The 19,347-nt window shown below is 44.6% G+C and overlaps 1 pseudogene; it reads left to right on the forward strand.

The window, feature by feature from the left end:
- Positions 1-18,710, forward strand: part of LOC144698002 (uncharacterized) — a 131,125-nt pseudogene extending 112,415 nt beyond the window's left edge.
- Positions 18,711-19,347: the final 637 nt, after the last annotated feature.

A 19,347-nucleotide genomic window follows, 5' to 3' on the forward strand; every position in this document is an offset into this window, starting at 1 on the left:
GGCAGAAGAATAGGACTGGTTGAGTTGCTCATTCAGAGAGCCAGTGCAGACACGATGGGCCAAATGGCCTCCTTCAGCCCCAAACCAAATCTATAATGTGGTAGAAATTATTGGTTCATTCTGACAGTCAATCTCTATCCCCTTGTTTGTAACAGAGCAACATCCCATTGTTCTCCCATTCTAACAGGAACTTCCAGGTGTTTGTAGCGCTGTATTGTCCACACCACAAGATCACACATCAATCTTGTGGAAAGGGTCTGATACATCCAGAGTGATGTGGTCTGCAAAATACAATCTGTGTGAGTCATTGGAATATGATTGTGTAATAGTTCAATGATATCTGACCACTCACTGAGTCCGTATAAGTGTAACATAGATACACACAGCTTGTGTCATAGTTCAGTGAGATCTGACTACTTAATGAGTGAGTCTGTATGAGGGTGAGATTCTGCGAATATAGGCATTGCAAATTAAGAATGACAAGGTCCATCTCCTACCATTTGCATCCTGCAATAATGGACCTGTTGGCAAATTCTTGGTACTGAATCTGTTTCAATAAGTCTGTCACAAACTAACACCCTGTTGTTCTGCTGTGCTTTATATTTTAATGGGCATTAGCAGACATTTTTATTGCTATGAGCTTGGATAGTGGCTATGTCTTCACTCTTCTCTGTTGATCTTATCAAGAAGGGCTACTGCAGAAAGAAGGACTTGGTCTGTCAGAATGTGATAATGAAACATCTGTGTGTCAAAGTTCAGTGACATCTGATCACTTTATGAAAATGTAACTCAAATAATCTCAGCTCCTGCAGGTGATTCTCTGGCTACAATGACATAAATAAGAAAGGAATCAGGAGCATGTAGTCCCACCCAGTTGGACACCAGTGGAGAGGCATTGGGGGAGGATGGTTCAATCAGTGGTGCCAAAGACCACAGACAGGCCAAGAAGGACAATGAGGGAGAATTTACCTTTGTTACATTGACAGAGGATGTAATTTTTGACTTTGATGAGAGCTGTTTCAATATTGTGGCAGGGGCAGTTTTCTTATTGGAGGGATTGAACCATGGAGTTTCATAACAGATTGGCATGGATTTTGGAGGTGACCAGGATTTTGGAGAGAAAAGGGTGGAGAAAAATGGGGAGATAGTTTGCAAGGGCATTGGGGTCAAGAATTGGTTTTATTGAGGAGGGAGTGATGATGGCAGATTTGAAGGAGAGGGAAAGTGCTTCAAAGGAACTAACTTGTGTTCGAGATATTAAAAAGACTCAACGCACTGTGTTTAACACAAAACTGATTTATTTGATTTTTATACAGAATATTAACCAGAATGACAGGGCTGGGGTTTATTAACATCAGCAGAAACAGACCCCAATGAACATGTCCTGGATGTGATTAACAGCAAAATCCAATCACTGCAGTTACTTATGAAATCACTGGTGTTTCACCCGGTTAGCTGACCGAGTGTTGGAAGTGATTCACTCAGAGTAGGTGAACAGTCCCTCCCCAGTGTGAATTCGCTGGTGCATCAGCAGGTGGGATGACTGAGTGAATCCTTTCCCACACTTGGAGCATCTGAATGGCCACTCCCCAGTGTGAACTCACTGGTGTACAGCGAGTTGAGAGGATCACCTAAACCCAGGCCCACAGTGAAAGCACCTAAGCGGTCTCTCATCAGTGTGAACCAGTTGATGTGACACCAGTTCCCCAGAACTTTTAAAGCACTTCTTGCAGTCTGGACATTTAAAAGGTCTCTCATCAGTGTGAATTTATTGATGTGTCTTTAGGTGGGATGATCGAGTAAATCTCTTCCCACACTTGGAGCAGCTGAACAACTTCTCCCCAGTGTGAACTCGCTGGTGTCTCACCAGGTTGTTTGAATGGGTGAATCTTTTCCCACACTCATAGCAGCTGAATGACCTCCCCTCAGTGTGAGTTTGTTCATGTCTCAGCAGGGTGGATAACTGAGTGAATCCCTTCCCACACTCCGTACAGGTGAATAGTCTCTCCCCAGTGTGAATTTACTGGTGCCTCAGCAGGATGGATAATTGAGTGAATCCCTTCCCACACTCCGTACCGGTGAATAGTCTCCCCAGTGTGAATTTACTGGTGCCTCAGCAGGGCGGATAACTGAGTAAATCCCATCCCACGTACAGGTGAATGGCCTCTCCCCAGTGTGGACTCGCTGGTGTATGATGAGCTCAGAAAAACGCCTGAACCCAGTCCCACAGTGAGAGCACCTGTACGGTCTCTCGTCAGTGTGAAGATGCTGGTGCGCCAGCAGGTTTGATGAGTCAGTTAATCCTCTCTCACACTCGGAGCAGGAGAACGGCTTTTCCCCAGTGTGGACACATTGGTGTATCACCTGGCTGGATGATTGAGTGAATCCTTTCCCACAAATGGAGCAAGTGAACGGTCTCTCCCCCCGTGTGAACTCTCTGGTGCCTCAGCAGGTTGGATGTATTAATGAATCCCTTCCCACACTCTGGGCAGGAGAACAGCCTCTCCCCAGTGTGACTGTCTCGATGTGTTTCCAGCTGAACTGCATAAGTGAATCCCTTCCTACAATCTGCACATTTCCACAGCTTCTCCCTGTTGTGACTGTATTTATGTTCTGACAGGCCAGACGATTGGCTGAAGTCTCGTCCACACACAGAACACGTGTACGGTTTCTCCCCACTGTGAACGGTGCTTTTTCCTTCCATGTTCAAAATCCAATGATATTCAGGTTACCACAAATTTGGCAAGTCCATCAGACCCTGATGTGATGTTTTATTTCACTTCCCCAAATTAAAATCCTCCCCTTCTAATACCCTGTGAAATTGATTTAAAACAGAAAAAAGGGAGTGAGAGAGAACCCACAAAAACACAAAGGCAGGTTGTGAAATTGAGCTGAATGAATCTGGGAATTTGTGGGGCCGGCACGAGGAAAAAGTGACCATGAAAACTGCTGGATTGTCATAAAAACCCAACTGGTTCACTAATGTCCTTCAGGGAAGGGAACCTGCCACTCGGTCTGGGCCTACACAAGACTCTGGACTCCATCAGAGCAAATAGAGAGAGAGGTTGGAGAGGCATTGGATAAAACAGAGGGATAAACTCTAAATCGCCATCCCTAGAAGGACCAGGGTAACAGGTGTAGGTGAACACCATCACCTCCAAGTTCCCCTCCAAGTCACACACCGTCCTGACTTGTCTGACATCCAGTACTGGATTAACAGAAATTTCCTCCATTTAATTATTGAGAAGACGAAAGCCATTGTCTTCAGTCCTCGCTACAAACTCCACTCCATAGTCACTGGCTCCATCCCTCTACCTTGCTGGGAGTTGGAGTAGAGCCGACCTGTGGGAGATACTCGGGAGATGAGAAGCGCCTAGAAATACAGGTCGGGGATTCGAGTGAGGCCTACCTTGCTGGGAGTCAGAGCAGAGCAGACCTGCAGGAGACAGTGGAGAGCTGAGGAGCCCCTATAAATACAGACTGAGGATTTGAGTGAGGAGTGTCTATAAATACAGACTGAGGATTCGAGTGAGGAGTGTCTATAAATACAGACAGGATATTTGAGTGAGGAACACATATAAATACAGGCTGGGGATTTGAGTGAGGAACGCCTATAAATACAGACCGGGGATTTGAGTGAGGAGCGTCTATAAATACAGAGTGAGGATTTGAGTGAGAAGTGTCTATAAATACAGACCGGGGATTTGAGTGAGGAACGTCTATAAACACAGACGGGGTATTTGAGTGAGGAACATCTATAAATACAGACGGGGGATTTGAGTGAGGAGCATCTATAAATACAGATGGGGTATTTGAGTGAGGAATGTGTATAAATACAGACGGGGGATTTGAGTGAGGAATGGGCTGTTTCACTGTTGCAGCTGCTGTGAGGCAGCAGGAGTGGGGGGGAAAGAGGCAACTGTGATGTCACAGGAAGCTGGTACGTTGATTGGTCGGTAAATGCTCAGTCTAAGGAACAGTGTGTGAGAAACCAGCTTAGGACAGGCGAGTTCGGGTAGATCTATAAATAAAAATAACTAAAACTTTACAATCATAAACCAAAATTTGAACACTTTAAAATTCAAATAAAACAACAAAGATTTTAAACAAGCAATAAAATAGAGTAACTTAAATAAACATCTAATACACATCCATTGTAGTTAAGAAGCATCTTTAGTTGTCAGTGATACTAGCATTCAGTAAACACAGTAAATTGTAGCATACATAGGAAGAAAGTAATTAAAGTAAATTAACTAAATAACATAAGTTAGAATGGTGGGACAGGGGTTATGTTGCAGCTGTGAGATGTGGGATCTTTTGGACGCCAAGGCGATCCATGACAAACACGTTTGCAGGAAGTGTAAGCAGCTTGAGGAATTCTGGATCAGGATTATTGATCTGGAAACCAAAATGCAGACACTGTGCAACATAAGGGATGGGGAGAAATACCTGGATACTTTGTTCCAGAAGACAGTCACACCTCTTAGAAGAGGGTCATCTGTTTTGATCAGCAGTGAGGGACAGGAGGATGTGACTGTCAGTGAGGCAGGTAATGGGACTGAGCAGGCAGTAGTGGAGGAGCCTCAGACTTTGCAAGTGTCAAACAGGTTTGAGGTGCTCACAACCTGTGTGGATGAAAGTGAAATGTGCAAGGTGGATGAGCTGGCTGGCCATGACACTGTGGTACAGGAAGCCATTCACGCAGGGGGAACAAAAAGGAATGTAGTGGTAGTAAGGGATAGTATAGTGAGGGCATTGACACTGTTTTCTGCAGCAAAAAGTGAGAGTCCAGATGGCTATGTTGCCTGCCCAGTGCCAGGGTTCCGGACATCTGCTCAGGGCTGGAGAGGGACTTGCAATGGGAGGGGGAGAATCCAGTTGTTGTGGTCCATGTACGTACCAATGACAAAGGTAGAACTAGGAAAGAGGTTCTGTAAAGTCAGTATAAGGAGCTAGGTACCAAATTATATAGCAGAAATTCAACGGTAATAATCTCTGGATTATTACCTGAGCCACGTGCAAATTGGCATCGGGCAAATAAGATTAGCGAGACCAATGCGTGGCTCAAAGATTGGTGTGGGAGAACTGAGTTCCAGTTTGTGGGGCACTGGTATCAGTGCTGGGGACAGTGGGGGCTGTACCGTTGGGACGGTTTACACCTGAACCGTGCTGGGATGAGTGTCCTCGCAAATCGCATAGCTAGGGAAGTAGAGAGGGCTTTAAACTAAACAAGAGCAGTGAGGGATTAAGCTTGGGTAGAGGTAGCAATTCAAGGTGTAGATTCAAGACAGGAGAGCAAAATATTAACATGAGAAATGATGGTCAGAGAAAGGCAGGAAAGGACTGAGAGAAAAAACGTAAGAATGAATCAACAGTCAAGACTAGATGTTACAACGGTAACAAAAAGACAAGACTGAAGGCTCTCTATCTGAATGCACATAGCATTCAAAACAAAGTAAATGAATTGATGACCCAAACAGAAGTAAATAAATGTGATCTGATAGTAATTATGGAGGCGTGGCTGCAGGACAACTAAGATTGGGTCCTTAATATTGAGAGGTACATGACATTCAAGGAAAATAGGAAGCTCGGTAAAGGTGGAGGGGTAGCATTGTTAATCAAAGAGGGCATTTGGTGCAATAGTTAGAGATGACCTTGGATCAGGAGATCAGGATGAGGATTAGTAGGGGAAAAATAGTCATTAGTGGGAGTGGTTGACAGGTCCCTAACAGCAGCCATAGTGTAGGGCAAAGTACTCAAGAGAAAATATTATGTGCTTGTGATAAAGGGATGGCAATAATCATGGGTGATTTTAATTTACACATTAACTAGAAAAATCAGATTGGCAGTAATAGCGTGGATGAGGAGTTCTTAGAATGCTTTTGAGATAGTTTCTTAGAGCAGCATGTTCAGGAGCCAATCAGAGAGCAGGCTATATTTGACTTGGTATTGTGTAATGTAGCAGGATTAATTAATGACCTCAGAGTAAGGGCACTACTAGGTAGCAGCGAGCACAATATGGTTGAATTTTACATCCAGTTTGAAAGGGAGAAGAGTGGGTCAAAGACTAGAATCTTAAACTTAAATAGAGGCAACTATGTGGGGATGAAAGCTGAACTAGCTGAAGTGAAATGGGAAACTAGGCTAGAGGATAGATGAATAGAGAAGCGGTGGCAGACATTTAAGGGGATATTTCAGAGTATTCAGAATGAGTACATCCCGACCATAAAGAAAAATTATAAGGGGAGGACCCACCATCTGTGGTTAACTAAAGAAGTTAAAGAAAGCATCAGCTTAAGGAAAAAGCATACAACTCCGCAAACATGAGCAGCAGGACAGATGATTGGACAGAATATAAAGAACAGTCGAAAATGGCTAAAAGGTTAATCAGGAGAAAGAAATTAGAGTGTGAGAGGAAGTTTGCTAGAAATGTAAAAATGGAAAGCAAGTGTTTCTACAGGTGCTTAAAAAGGAAAAGAGTGAGCAAAGTGAGTGTTGGTCCTCTAGAGGGTGACAGTGGGGAGTTAATAGTAGATAAGGAAATGGTGGAAGAAATGAATAATATTTTGCTTCTGTGTTCAATATAGAGGATACAAAAAACATTCCAGTAATAGCTGCAAATCAGAAGGTGACAGGAGAAAGGAACTTGGTGAAATTGAAATCACTGGGGAAATGGTACTGAGCAAATTGAAGGAGCTGCCGATGTCAAGTCTCTGGGACCCAATGAACTACATCCTTGGGTCTTAAAAGAGGCGGCTAATGCGGTAGTCGGTGCGCTGGTGTTAATTTTCCAAAATTCGCTCGATTCTGGAAAGGTTCCATCAGATTGGAAAGCAGCAAATATAACCCCTCTATTCAAGAAGGGAGGGAGGCAGAAAACAGGAAACTATAGGCCAGTTAGCTTGACGTCTGTCGTGGGGAAGTTATGAGGATCAATCATTAAGGAGGCTATAGCTGGGCACTTAGAAGAGCTCAAGGCAATTGGGAAGAGTCAGCATGGTTTTGTGAAAGGAAAATCATGTTTAACCAACTGATTGGAGTTTTTTGAAGGAGTAACATGCGCAATGGATAAAGGGGAGCCTGTAGACGTACTGTACTTGGATTTCCAGAAGGCATTTGAGAAGGTGCCACATCAAAGATTATTATGGAAAATAAAAGCGCATGGTGTAGGGGGTAACTTATTAGCATGGATAGGGGATTGGCTGGCTGGCAGAAAGCAGAGAGTATGTGTAAATGGGTCTTTTTCTGATTGGCAGGATGTGACGAGTGGAGTCCCACAGGGGTCTGTGCTGGGGCCTCAACTTTTTATGATTTACATCAATGACTTAGATGAGGGGAGTGAAGACATGGTCGCTAAATTGGCACTTGGCACAAAGATAGGTAGGAAAGTATGTTGTGAAGAGGACATGAGGAGGTTGCAGATGGATATAGATAGGTTGAACGAGTGGCCAAAGATCTGGCAAATGGAGTGAAATGTGGGAAAATGTGAAGTTGGTCACTTTGGCAGGAAGAACAAAAAAGCAGAGTATTGCTTAAATGGAGAATGGCTGCTTAATTCTGAGGTCCAGAGGGACCTAGGTGTTCTAGTAAATGAGTCACAAAAAGTTTGTATGCAGGTACAGCAAGTAATTAATAAGGCTAATGGAATGCTATCCTTTGTTACGAGAGGGGTTGAACATAAAAGTAAGGATGTTATGCTTCAGTTGTACAGGACCGCATCTTGACTACTGTGTGCAGTTTTGGTCTCCTTATTTAAGGAAGGATATAAATGCATTGGAGGCAGTTCAAAGGATGTTCACTAGATTGATACCTGGAATGAGCGGGCTGTCTTATGAGGAAAGGTTGGACAGACTGGGCTTGTTTCCACTGGAGTTTAGAAGAGTGAGGGGTGATTTGATTGAAGTATACAAGATCCTGAATGGCCTTGACAAGGTGGACATGGAAAGGATGTTTCCTCTTGTGGGTGAGTCCAGAACTAGGGGGCACTGTTTCAAAATTAGGGGGTCGCCCTTTTAGGACAGAGACGAGGAGAATTTTTTTCTCTCAGAGGGATGTGCAGCTTTGGAATTCTCTGCCTCAGAAGGTGGTGGAGGCGCGATCATTGAATATTTTTAAGACACAGGTAGATAGATTCTTGTTAGGCAAGGGAATCAAAGGTTATTGAGGTTAGATGGGAATGTGGAAATTCAAACACAAGATGATCAGCCATGATCTTATTGAATGGCACAGCAAACTTGAGAGGCCAAATGGTCCGTTCCTATTCCATATGTTCTTATGGTCTCTCTCCAGTGTGAATTCGCTGGTGTGTTTGCAAGTGGGATGACTGAGTGAAACCCTTCCCACATTCGGAGCAGGTGAATGGTCTTTCCCCAGTATGAAACCGCTGGTGTATTCACATGTGGGATGGCTGAGTGAAACCCTTCCCACACTCGGAGCAGGTGAGTGGCCTTTCCCCATTGTGAAACCGCTGGTGTATCAGCAGTTGGGATGACTGAGTGAAACCTTTCCCATACTCGGAGCAGGTGAACGGCCTCTCTCCAGTCTGTAGCTGCTGGTGTCTCAGCAGGCTGGATAACTGAGGGAATCCCTTCCCACACTCAGAGCAGGTGAGTGGCTTCTTCCCATTGTGAACTCGCTTTTATCTCAGCAGCTCAGATGACTGAGTGAATCCCTTCCCACATTCAGAGCAAGTGAATGGTCTCTCCTCAGTGTGAATTCGCTGGTGTGTTCGCAGGTTGGCTGACAGAGTGAATCCCTTCCCACACTCGGAGCAGGTGAACGGCCTCTCCCCGGTGTGACTGCGTCGATGGATTTCCAGCTGGGATGGGTAATTGAATCCTTTCCCACAGTCCTCACATTTCCACGGTTTCTCCATGGTTCAAGTGTCCCTGTGTCTCTCCAGGTTTGATGATCAATTGAATCCTTGTCCAAACAGAGAACATTTGTACAGTCTCCCCCACTGTGAATGGTGTGATGTTATTTCAGGCTGTGTAACTGGTTAAAGCTCTTTCCACAGTCAGTTCACTGGAACACTCTCACTCGGGTGTGTGTGTGTCTCGGTGCTTTTCCAGTCACACTGATGTTTGAAATCTTTTCCCACAGACAGAATAGACAAACATTTCTCCTTCCACATTCAAAGACTGATGATATTCAGGTCCTGATGAATCGAGTGACTCTGTCAGATCTTGATGTGATGTTTGGTTTGAGTTCCCCCTCTGTAAATCCTCCCCTTCCGATACCCTGTAAAAGGAGTTTACAAAAGTCATCACTGTAAGAACAGGATAGAAATTCAGAGCAGACAATTCTCATTTCTATGGAACATTATTTCCTGTCTTCTTCTCCCAAAGCTGCAAATCCCTGTCCCACACACTCTCCCTCCTCCCTGTGCTGAATCCAAACAGAGTTTTGGATAATTCTTCCTGTATCTTTTTAACAAATTTGTCCAACTGAAGATAACAAAATGTTTGATCATTCACTCCAGTACTCGTGACAAAACATTAATCTGAAACCCCCTGACCGACCACACAGAATAGCAGATGTTAACCTTGTGTCCAAACCTTACTGTGTGGAGATTTAATGGGTGACTGTGAAGGTGGTTTCTCCAAACCTCCAAGGGTTTCCTTCCTTCCTTCTCTCCCTCTCTAACTAAGTTAAACCATGGGATCAGTCTCATGGCCCATTCTGGTTACTGCTTCTCTTCCTGATGACTAATTAACTCCAGTTAAATACTGAGAAGACTGAAGACACTGTTTTAAATCCCTGCTTCAATCTCCATTTCCCAGGTACAAACTCCATCTCTCTCCCTGGGAACAGTCTGAGATTAAACCAGTCTGTTCACAACCTCGGTGTTACATTTGATCTCAAGATGAGCTTCTGACCTCATATCTGTGCCATCACTAAGACGGCCTGTTTCCACTTGACCTCACCGTGTCTCAATGCTTCTGCTGCTGAAACCCTCACCCCTGCCGTTGTTACCTCCAGACCTTAACGACTGTCCCAACACATTCCTGGCTGGTCTCCCACATTCTACGCTCCGTAAACATGAAGCCATCCAAAGATCTGCTGTCCATGTCTTCACTCGTAGCAAGTCCTGTTTCACTATCACCCCTCTGCTTCCTGACCTGCCTTGGCTCCCAGTCAAACAACAACTTGACTTTAAAATTCTCATCCTTGTTTTCAAATCCCTCCATGGCCATGCCCCTCCCTTTCTCTGTAATCTCCTCCAGCCCCATTACCCTTTGAGATATCTGCACTGCTCGAATTCTGGCCTTGTACATTCCCTATTTTAATCGCTCCAACATTAATGACCATGCCTGAAGTTCCCTCGTTCACAAACTCTGAAATTCTCTCCCTAAACAGTGCAGTAGATGTCGGGATGCTGAATAAATTTGAGGAGATAGACAGATTTTTAATTAGTAATGGATTGAAAGGTTATGGGGAGAGGGTGGGAAATTGGATTTGAGGCCGAAATGAGATCAGCCATGATCGTATTGAATGGCGGGGCAGGCTCGAGGGGCTGAATTGCCTACTTCTGCTCCTAGTTCTTATGTACACCTCTCCCTCTGTCTGCCACATTTCCCCCCTTTAAGGCACTTGAGTGCTTAAAAAAAAGACATTCTGTCAAAAATTTTATCTTGTACTCATCAGGACAGACGCAAGGGCACTGAATTCCAAAGATTGTCAGTCGGGCTCAAAATGTGGTTCACTTTTGCTTGCTAGAAGCTACAGATATTCATACACTGGGACCTGTCCACTGCAGACAGAAGGTGCATGTCCAGGGATGGGGCCGTTTGTTGAATTAAACAAAAGCATGGAGGATGATAGCTCTTTGGTGCATTCTCCATGGTAATGCCTTGACCAATCAGAGCTGACTGGCCAACCAGTCAACACCCTTTCCTTGTGCAGCATAAATTGTTGTTCGCTGAGAAATTTGTTTTTTTTGCATCTGTCCGGATGAGTGCAACATGAAATATCAGCAATATGTCTCCCTTTTTCAGCAATGTTTAAATTCTGTACTGCTGAGTGACTGTGGGTTTATAATTCTATTGTTGCTGATCTAAAACTCCTGGTGAACACACATTTTATGAATGTCTGCCGCGGGCTTTTGTTCATTGTCCCCGTGAGGATGGCGGCCGCGCATGCGCCCGTCCCGTCTTTGCCCCTATAAAGATGGCGGCCGTTAACTCGGGCCTTCCTCCCGCAGTGCCGAGCAAACCTGAGACCGGTGGCTTTTTATTGAGGGTTTGGGGCCGGTACCGTAAGTTTATGAAAGTTCCAAACTCACCCGCCGGCCCGATCTCTGTTCACAGGTTTATTTTCAGCCCTGGATCCGCACTCCCTATTTGTTAAACCCGGATTTTAAATCCGTTCGTTCGAGCTCGCTTCCAGTCTGTCTCCACGGACTGCGCATGCTCCGACTCCAAATGATTGGCGGCAGGTCCGGACCAATAGAAAGAAGAGGCGGAGGTGGAGGACCGAGCTGGTCCTCCAGCCAATCGGAATGAATGAGGGACGGAGCCTGTAGGGAGTGGAGCATGCGCAGCGCGGGTGGGGATCGGGACGAAAGTGGTGGAATTTAAAGTCCAGCGGGTGAGAAAGGGCCGAGTGCAGGAGAGGAATGGAGCCGGAGGGTGGACTGGGAGGATTCACAAACACCCGGTGTAGGACTCCAAACCCGGATTACAAACTCCCGGAGCCCAGTTTACACCCAGTGTTTGGAAACTCCTTTTACAGGGGGTTAGAAGGGGAGGATTTACACACAGCAAACTCCAACCCAGAGAAATGTTTGTCTCTTTGGACTGACCTGCTGAAACACATTGAATTCACACTGGCGAGAGGCTGTTCAGTTACTCACAGTGTGGTCAGAGGTTCAGGACATCATCCCACCTGCTGAGACACCAGCGCATTCACACTGACAAGAGACCTTTTAAATGACCAGAGTGTGAGAAGTGCGTTAAAAGGTGTGGGGAACCTTGCGGGGAGATTTGCTAATGCTGTCGGTGGGCTCTTAAACTAATTTGGCATGGGGGTGGGATACTGAGTGGAGGTATAGTAGGGGGTGATGTACATACAAGTATATAAGAAAAAACAAGTCAGTCTGGAAGGCAGGGTGTACATAGTCAAGTTAAGGCACAAGGCAACATGGCAAGGCTGGATGACATTTATTTTAATGTAAGGAGTGTTGTGAGGAAGGCAGATGAGTTGCAGATGCTGATTAACACATGGGGATATGATATCATTGCTATCATGGCGAAATGGCTGAGGGAGGGGCAGGACTGGCAGCTCAATATTCCAAGGTATAGAATCTTCAGGTGAGACAGGAAGGGGGCGGAGGTTGTAAAAGAGATGGTAGTGTCACAATATTGATCAAGGAGTCAATTACTGCAGTAAGGAGGGATGGTATCTTAGAAGGTTCCTTAAATCAGGCCGTATAGGTAGAACTTAAAAACAAAAAGGGGGCAATCACATTGTTGGGAGTATACTATAGACCCCCAAACAGTCAGGGAGAGATAGAAGGGCAGGTATGTAGGCAAATCTCAGAAGTGTCAAAATAATAGGGTAATAATAGTCGGGGATTTCAACTTCCCCAATATTAAATGGGATAGACAAAGTGTGAAAGACTTTGAGGGGGCTGAATTCTTCAAATGTATCCAGGAGAGATTTTCAAGCCAGCACATAGAAAGTCCTACAAGAGAGGTGCTGGACCTTTTAGAGAACAAAGCTGGGCAAGTTGTAGAAGTGTCAGTGGGGGAGCAGTTCAGTGATAATGACCATAACTCAGTAAGATTTAAGTAGTTATGGAAAAGGACGAAGATGAGGGTTTTGAATTGGGGGAAGGCCAATTTCAATATGATAAGACAGGACCTGGCCAAAGTGGACTGGAAGCAGCTACTTGTAGGAAAATCAACATCAGAGCAGTGGGAGTCATTCAAAAAGGAAATAGTGAGAGTGCAGGTCCAACATTTTCCCACAAAGGACCAACAAGTCCAGAGAAACTGGCATGTTGAGGAATTGAAAGGATTAGATAAGGGGGGGAAAAAAGGGAAGCTTATACCAAGGGCTCAAAACAGCAGGAGCCCTTGATGGGTAGGGAAGTGCAGGAGGTTACTTAAAAAATAAATTAGGAAGGCGAAGAGGGGGGTATGAATAACACAGCTGGGTGAAATAAGTTAAAATCCAAAGGCATTTTATAAGTATATTCAGGGCAAGACGATAACCAGGGAAAGATTAGGGCACATCAGGGACCAAAATGGCAATCTGTGTAAGGAATTGGAAGATGTAGATGAGGTTTTAAATGAGTACTTTGCATCTGTATTAACTATACAGAAGGACGATGTAGATATAGAAATCAGGAAGGGGGACTGTGATATACTTCAACAAATGAGTATTGAGAGGGAGGAGGTATTAGTGGTTTTATTGGGCCTTAAAAGTGTATTAATCCCCAGGCCCAGATGAGATGTATCCCAGGTGCTGTGGGGGGCAAGGGAGGAGATTGCAGGGGCCCTGACATTAATTTTCAAATCCTCTCTGGCCACAGGAGGGGTGCCACAGGTCTGGAGGACAGCTAATGTGGTATCATTATTAAAGAAGAATGGTAGGGATAAACCAGGGAGCTAATAGGCCAGTGAGTCCAACATTACTGGTAGGGAAACTTTTGGAAACGTTCTGAGGGACAGAATTAATCCCCACGTGGAGAGGCAAGAATTAATCAAGGATAGTCAGCATGGCTTTGTCAGTGAGAGATCATGTCTAACAAATTTGATTGAATTTTTCAAGGAGGTGACGAGGTGTGTAGATGAGGGTAGTTCAATTGATGTAGTCTACATGGAATTCTCTAAGGCTTTTGACAAGGTCTGGCATGGGAGACAGGTCCAGAAGGTAAGAGCCCATGTGATCCAGGGCAATTTGGCAAATTGGATCCAGAATTAGCTCAGTGTCAGGAGGCAGAGGGTGATGGTCAAAGGTTGTTTTTGTGACTGGAAGCCTGTGTCCAGTGGCGTACTGCAGGGTTCGGTGCTGGGTCCCTTGTTGTTTTTAGTGGACATTAATGATGTAGACATGAATGTAGGAGGTCTGATTAGTAAGTTCACAGGTAACACAAAAAAATCACTAGTGTGGTAAATAGCGAGGAGGAAACCCTTAGACAACAGGACGATATAGACGGGCTGGTCAGATGGGCAGAACAGTAGAAAATGAAATTTAATCCCAAAAAGTGTGAGGTGATGCATTTTTGGAGGACTAACTAGGCAAGGGAGTACATGATGAATGGTAGGACCCGAGGAAGTACAGACCCTTGGTGTGCATGTCCATAGATCCTTGAACATAAGAACTAGGAGCAGGAGTGGGCAATTCAGCCCCTCGAGCCTGCCCCGCCATTCAGTACGATCATGGCTGATCTCATTTTGGCCTCAACTCCAATTTCCCTCCCTCTACCCATAACCTTTCAACCCATTACTAATTATGTCCGTGTGGTGAAGATGCTCGCACAATGCTGTTTGGTAAGGAGCTACAGGTTATTCACCCAGCGATGAGGAAGGGACAATGATATATCTCAAAATCAACAACAACAATTTGTGTTTATATCGCACATTTATTGTTATATAGTTTACCAAGACATTTCACACAAATGTTAGAAACCATGGAGATACTCGGGCAGGTGTCCAATAATTTGGTCAAAGAGGTTGGTCTGAAGGAATATCTTAAAGGATGCAAATGAGGTAGAGAGGCGGAAAGGTTTAGGGAGGGAATTCTAGAGTCTTGGAAACTGACAGAATAGCAACCAGTGATGGAATTATTAAAATTAGTAATTCTCGAATTCGAGCAGAGCAGATATCTCGGTGGGGGGGGATTGTGAGGCTGGAAGAGGTTACAGAGATAGGAATGATCACAACCATGGAGGAAAACAAGGATGAGAATGTGAAAATTTAGGTGCTGCTTAAATGAGTGCCTTCAAATCATTTGTATAGTTTGTGAATGGCTGTGGGCCAAGCACTGATCCTTGTAGTATCCCACAAATAACTGCCTGTCATCCTGAGAATAAGACATTTATTCCGACTCTCTGTTTTTTGTCTGTTCACCAATTCTGAATCTATAACAGGATATTACCCCAATCCCATGCACTTGAATTCTGTTTATTGACATCCTGTGCATTGTTTAGTAACCTTCTCTCTGTCTCTCCCACTCCTCTCTCTCTTACTCTCTCTGTCACATTGAATTCTCCAGCCCCGCGAGTTGTGGATGCTCCATCATTGAATATATTTCCGGCTGAGATGGAGAGATTTTTGGTCTCTCAGGGAGTCGAGGGATATGGGGAGTGGGCGGGAAAGTGGAGTTGAAACCCAAATTCAGCCATGATTGCATTGAATGGTGGAGCAGGCTGGACGGGGTGTTAGGACTTCTCTTGTTCCTATTTCGTATGTTCTTATGGAGGCCAGAGTCTTGTGTAGGTCCAGACCGGGTGGCAGGTTCCCTCCCCTGATGGACATTAGTGAAACAGTTATGTTTTTATCACGATCCAGCAATTTTCATGGTTACTTTTTCCTCGTGCCGGCCCCACAAATGACCAGATTCATTCAGCTCAATTTCACAACGTGCCTTTGTGTTTTTGTGGGTTCTCTCTCACTCCCCTTTTTCTGCTTTTAAATCAATTTGACAGGTTATTAGAAAGGGAGGATTTGCAGTCAGGAAACTGAAACTAAACATCACATCAGGATCTGATGGAGTCGCCTAATTCATCTTAAACTGAGTATCTTCAGATTTTGAACATGGAAGGAAAAAGCACCGTTCACAGTGGGGAGAAACCGTACACGTGTTGTCTGTGTGGACGAGGTTTCAGCCGATCATCTGACCTGATGGAGCATAAATGCAGTCACAATGGAGAGAAACCATGGAAATGTAGGGACTGTGGGAAGAGATTCAAATCCCCATTGGAACTGGGAACTCATTGGTGCACTCACACTGGGGAGAGACCATTCACTTGCTCTGACCGTGGGAAGGGATTCAGTCAGTCATCCGGCCTGCTGCTGCACCAGAGAGTTCACACTGGAGAGAGGCCATTTACCTGCTCCGAATGTGGGAAGGGATTCAGTCAGTCATCCGGCCTGCTGCTGCACCAGAGAGTTCACACTGGAGAGAGGCCATTTACCTGCTCCGAATGTGGGAAGGGATTCAGTCAGTCATCCGGCCTGCTGCTGCACCAGAGAGTTCACACTGGAGAGAGGCCATTTACCTGCTCCGAATGTGGGAAGGGATTCAGTCAGTCATCCAACCTGCTGCTGCACCAGAGAGTTCACACATGAGGGAGGCCATTTACCTGCTCTGAATGTGGGAAGGGATTCAGTCAGTCATCCAACTGGCTAAGACACCAGAGAGTTCACACTGGAGAGAGGCCATTTACCTGCTCCGAATGTGGGAAAGGATTCATTCAGTCATACAACCTGCTGCTGCACCAGAGAGTGCACACTGGAGAGAGGCCATTTACCTGCTTCGAATGTGGGAAGGGATTCAGTCAGTCATCCAGCCTGCTGAGACACCAGAGAGTTCACAAGTAACTGTCGTGATGGGATTTTGCTCTTAATAACATTCAGGACTGAAGTATGTTCATTACAGTGTGTTTCTGTAGACACTAATAAACTCCAGCCCACTTCGATAAAAGTCAAATAAATCAGCATTGTGTTAAACACAATGCGTTGAACCTTTTTTTACTATTTTTAACACGTTAGTTCCTTTTTGATGTTAATAAACTCCAGCCCAGTTACAGATTATGTATAAAATTGGAATAAATCAGCTTTGCGATGAACAGTTGAGTCGCTTTGATATTTCTAGCACAAGTTAGTTCCTTTTGAAGGGCTCTCCCTCTCCCCTGTCTCCTCCATCCTCACCTCCAGCAACAAGTGTGAGGGGCTCATGGAGCTTCTTTGTCACTAAGATTGAGACAATCCGATCAGCTGCCTCTGCTGCTTCCCTCCCTTCCACTAGCCCACCAGGATAAACTATCTCTAAAGATCCCCCTTGTCCGAGCCTGAACTCATGATTAAAGGACAAAGGGGATGATGGTGCAAGGCAGCATTGGGTGATAATGAGACAAGGAAATAAACTAATGGGACAAGTGGAGAAACAACACAGGCCCAGAGGAGGGATAAATGGTAAAAGAAGAACCATTACCAGCACCTACTGTCAGAAAAAATGGCAGCAGTGGTTAGGATCTGAAGTTGTCAAAATGAATGTTGAGTCCAGAAGGATGTAAAGTGTCCAATGAAAGATGGGCTGCTGTTCCTCGAACTTCCTTTGAGCTTCATTGGAGCAGTGCAGGAGGCCGAGGTCAGAGTAGGAGTGGGTGGAGAATAAACTGGTAAATTACCAGAACCTCAGGGTCACACTTGGAGACTGAAAGGTAATGTTCCACGAAGCAGTTACCCAATTGGGATTTAATCTCCTCAATGTAGAGAAAACTGCACTGTGGTCAGTGAATAGACAATACTGAATAGCAAGAAGTACCAGTAAATCACTGTGCCCCTTGGAAAGTGTTTTGGGCCCTGGAATGTGGGAAGGGAGGAGGTGGACGGGTGCTGCTGCATCTGCTGTGCTTGAATGGAAATGATGCACAGTGATGTTCATAAGAACACACATTGGAGCAGGGTTGGACTAAAAGGCCCCTTGAACCTGCTCCACCATTAAATGTTCTTCCAGCTCAACTCCATTTTCCCATCCTAACACCATATCCCTTAGTGCCCAAATATTTATGGATTTCCACCTTGAACATATCAAGATGGAGAACAACAGACTCAGTGCAACTATTAATCTGGGAAATGCACAAACAAGGTGCGTGTGAGTTACAAATTCACCTCTTCACTGCTTGGTAATCATGTTAAATGAGCTTTACACTGGCCCCATACTGAAATCTAGTCATTCTCTGACAGGTATTCTTAATGGTATAATTAGCAAATTTAGAATGAAAAATACCCTCCGCTTCACTGTAAGGCTGAGAGACAACTTTGTAATTGATTCATAATGTCACAGACCGGCTCATTAGATCTGCTCATTTCATCTAATCTTATTTTCAGCTAATTGGAGAATGGTTGAAACAGGGGATGGTGAATAACAGCTCGAAACCACAGTCCCCTCTCCCACTGCCATAATCCTTACAATATACAGGAATTTGGGACAATGTGACTTTAATGCTCAGATTATCTGTCTCCATATTATAGGAAGGAGCGAATCACTGGGGATGGTGCAAAAAAGATTTACTGGAATGATGCCAGAATTGGAAAATATGTCAAATTCACAAAGATTTAACAGATTGAAAAGTTTTTCACTGGAAAAGAAAGTGAGGGATGACCTGACTAAGGCCTTTAAGATAATGAAAGTGGTTGACAGGGTAGACAAGTGGAAGAGTTTTCCACTTGTAGATGGTTGAGAATAAATATATGTTAGTCGTCAATAACTCTAATGCACAATTCATATGCAACTTCTTCAATCAGAGATAAAAGCATAAAATCGTGGAAATACTCAGCACATCCAGGAGAATTTATGAATTGAGAAATAGAGTTAAGTTTTCAAGTCTGCTCACTGATGCAGTGCAGTTCTGATGGAAAGTCACAGCCCTGAAATTTAAATACATCTTTCACTCTCCACAGACACTGCCAGATCTGCTGAAAATTCCAATATTTTGTTTTTTTTTATTTCAGATAAACAGCACCACCTTTCTCTAACTATGGCTGAGAATGTAGAGCTCATTCTCAGAAGGGTTTGAGATCCCAGTGTGAGCTGAAACTCATGTTGCAAAATCACACCATGAAATCACACCAGCTGAATATGGAAATGGATTCACCTCATTAGTACATTTGTTGACACAGCAGCACAGTCACACCTGTAGACCATTCAGATATTTCATGTGTGTGAAGGGATTACTCACTGCCCACCTGCTAACACTCCAGTTTCAGAAGGTCAAAGGATTGGATCCACAATTGCTACATTCTAACTGACAAGACAGAGTTTCAGTAGTTAGAATATGGGAAGAAAAATCACTTGTCTGCGCCGCTGCTGAGACTCCAGTGGGTTCAGATCTAACTGTCAGGGTTTGTTCTGTTGTAAATTACACCCAGGACAGAACTATGGTGGAGGGGCCGTGCACTATGGTAGCCATCTCAATATTAATAATTTTATATATTGGCCCTATGGCGCCAATCATCATCGGATCATAAAACATAATTATCTTATCAGAAAAGGCCTTTCAATGGCGGTATGTTTACCCAGGATTCAGTGGGGGGCAGAATGTGCCCTATCCCCTCGACTGTGATCCTCGCGCAGGCGCAATAGCTGGCAGTGACTGGTACATGCGCATTGCGA

Source organism: Cetorhinus maximus, chromosome 23 (genome assembly GCF_964194155.1).
Source record: "Cetorhinus maximus chromosome 23, sCetMax3.hap1.1, whole genome shotgun sequence".
In the NCBI taxonomy this organism is placed as follows: Eukaryota; Metazoa; Chordata; class Chondrichthyes; order Lamniformes; family Cetorhinidae; genus Cetorhinus; species Cetorhinus maximus.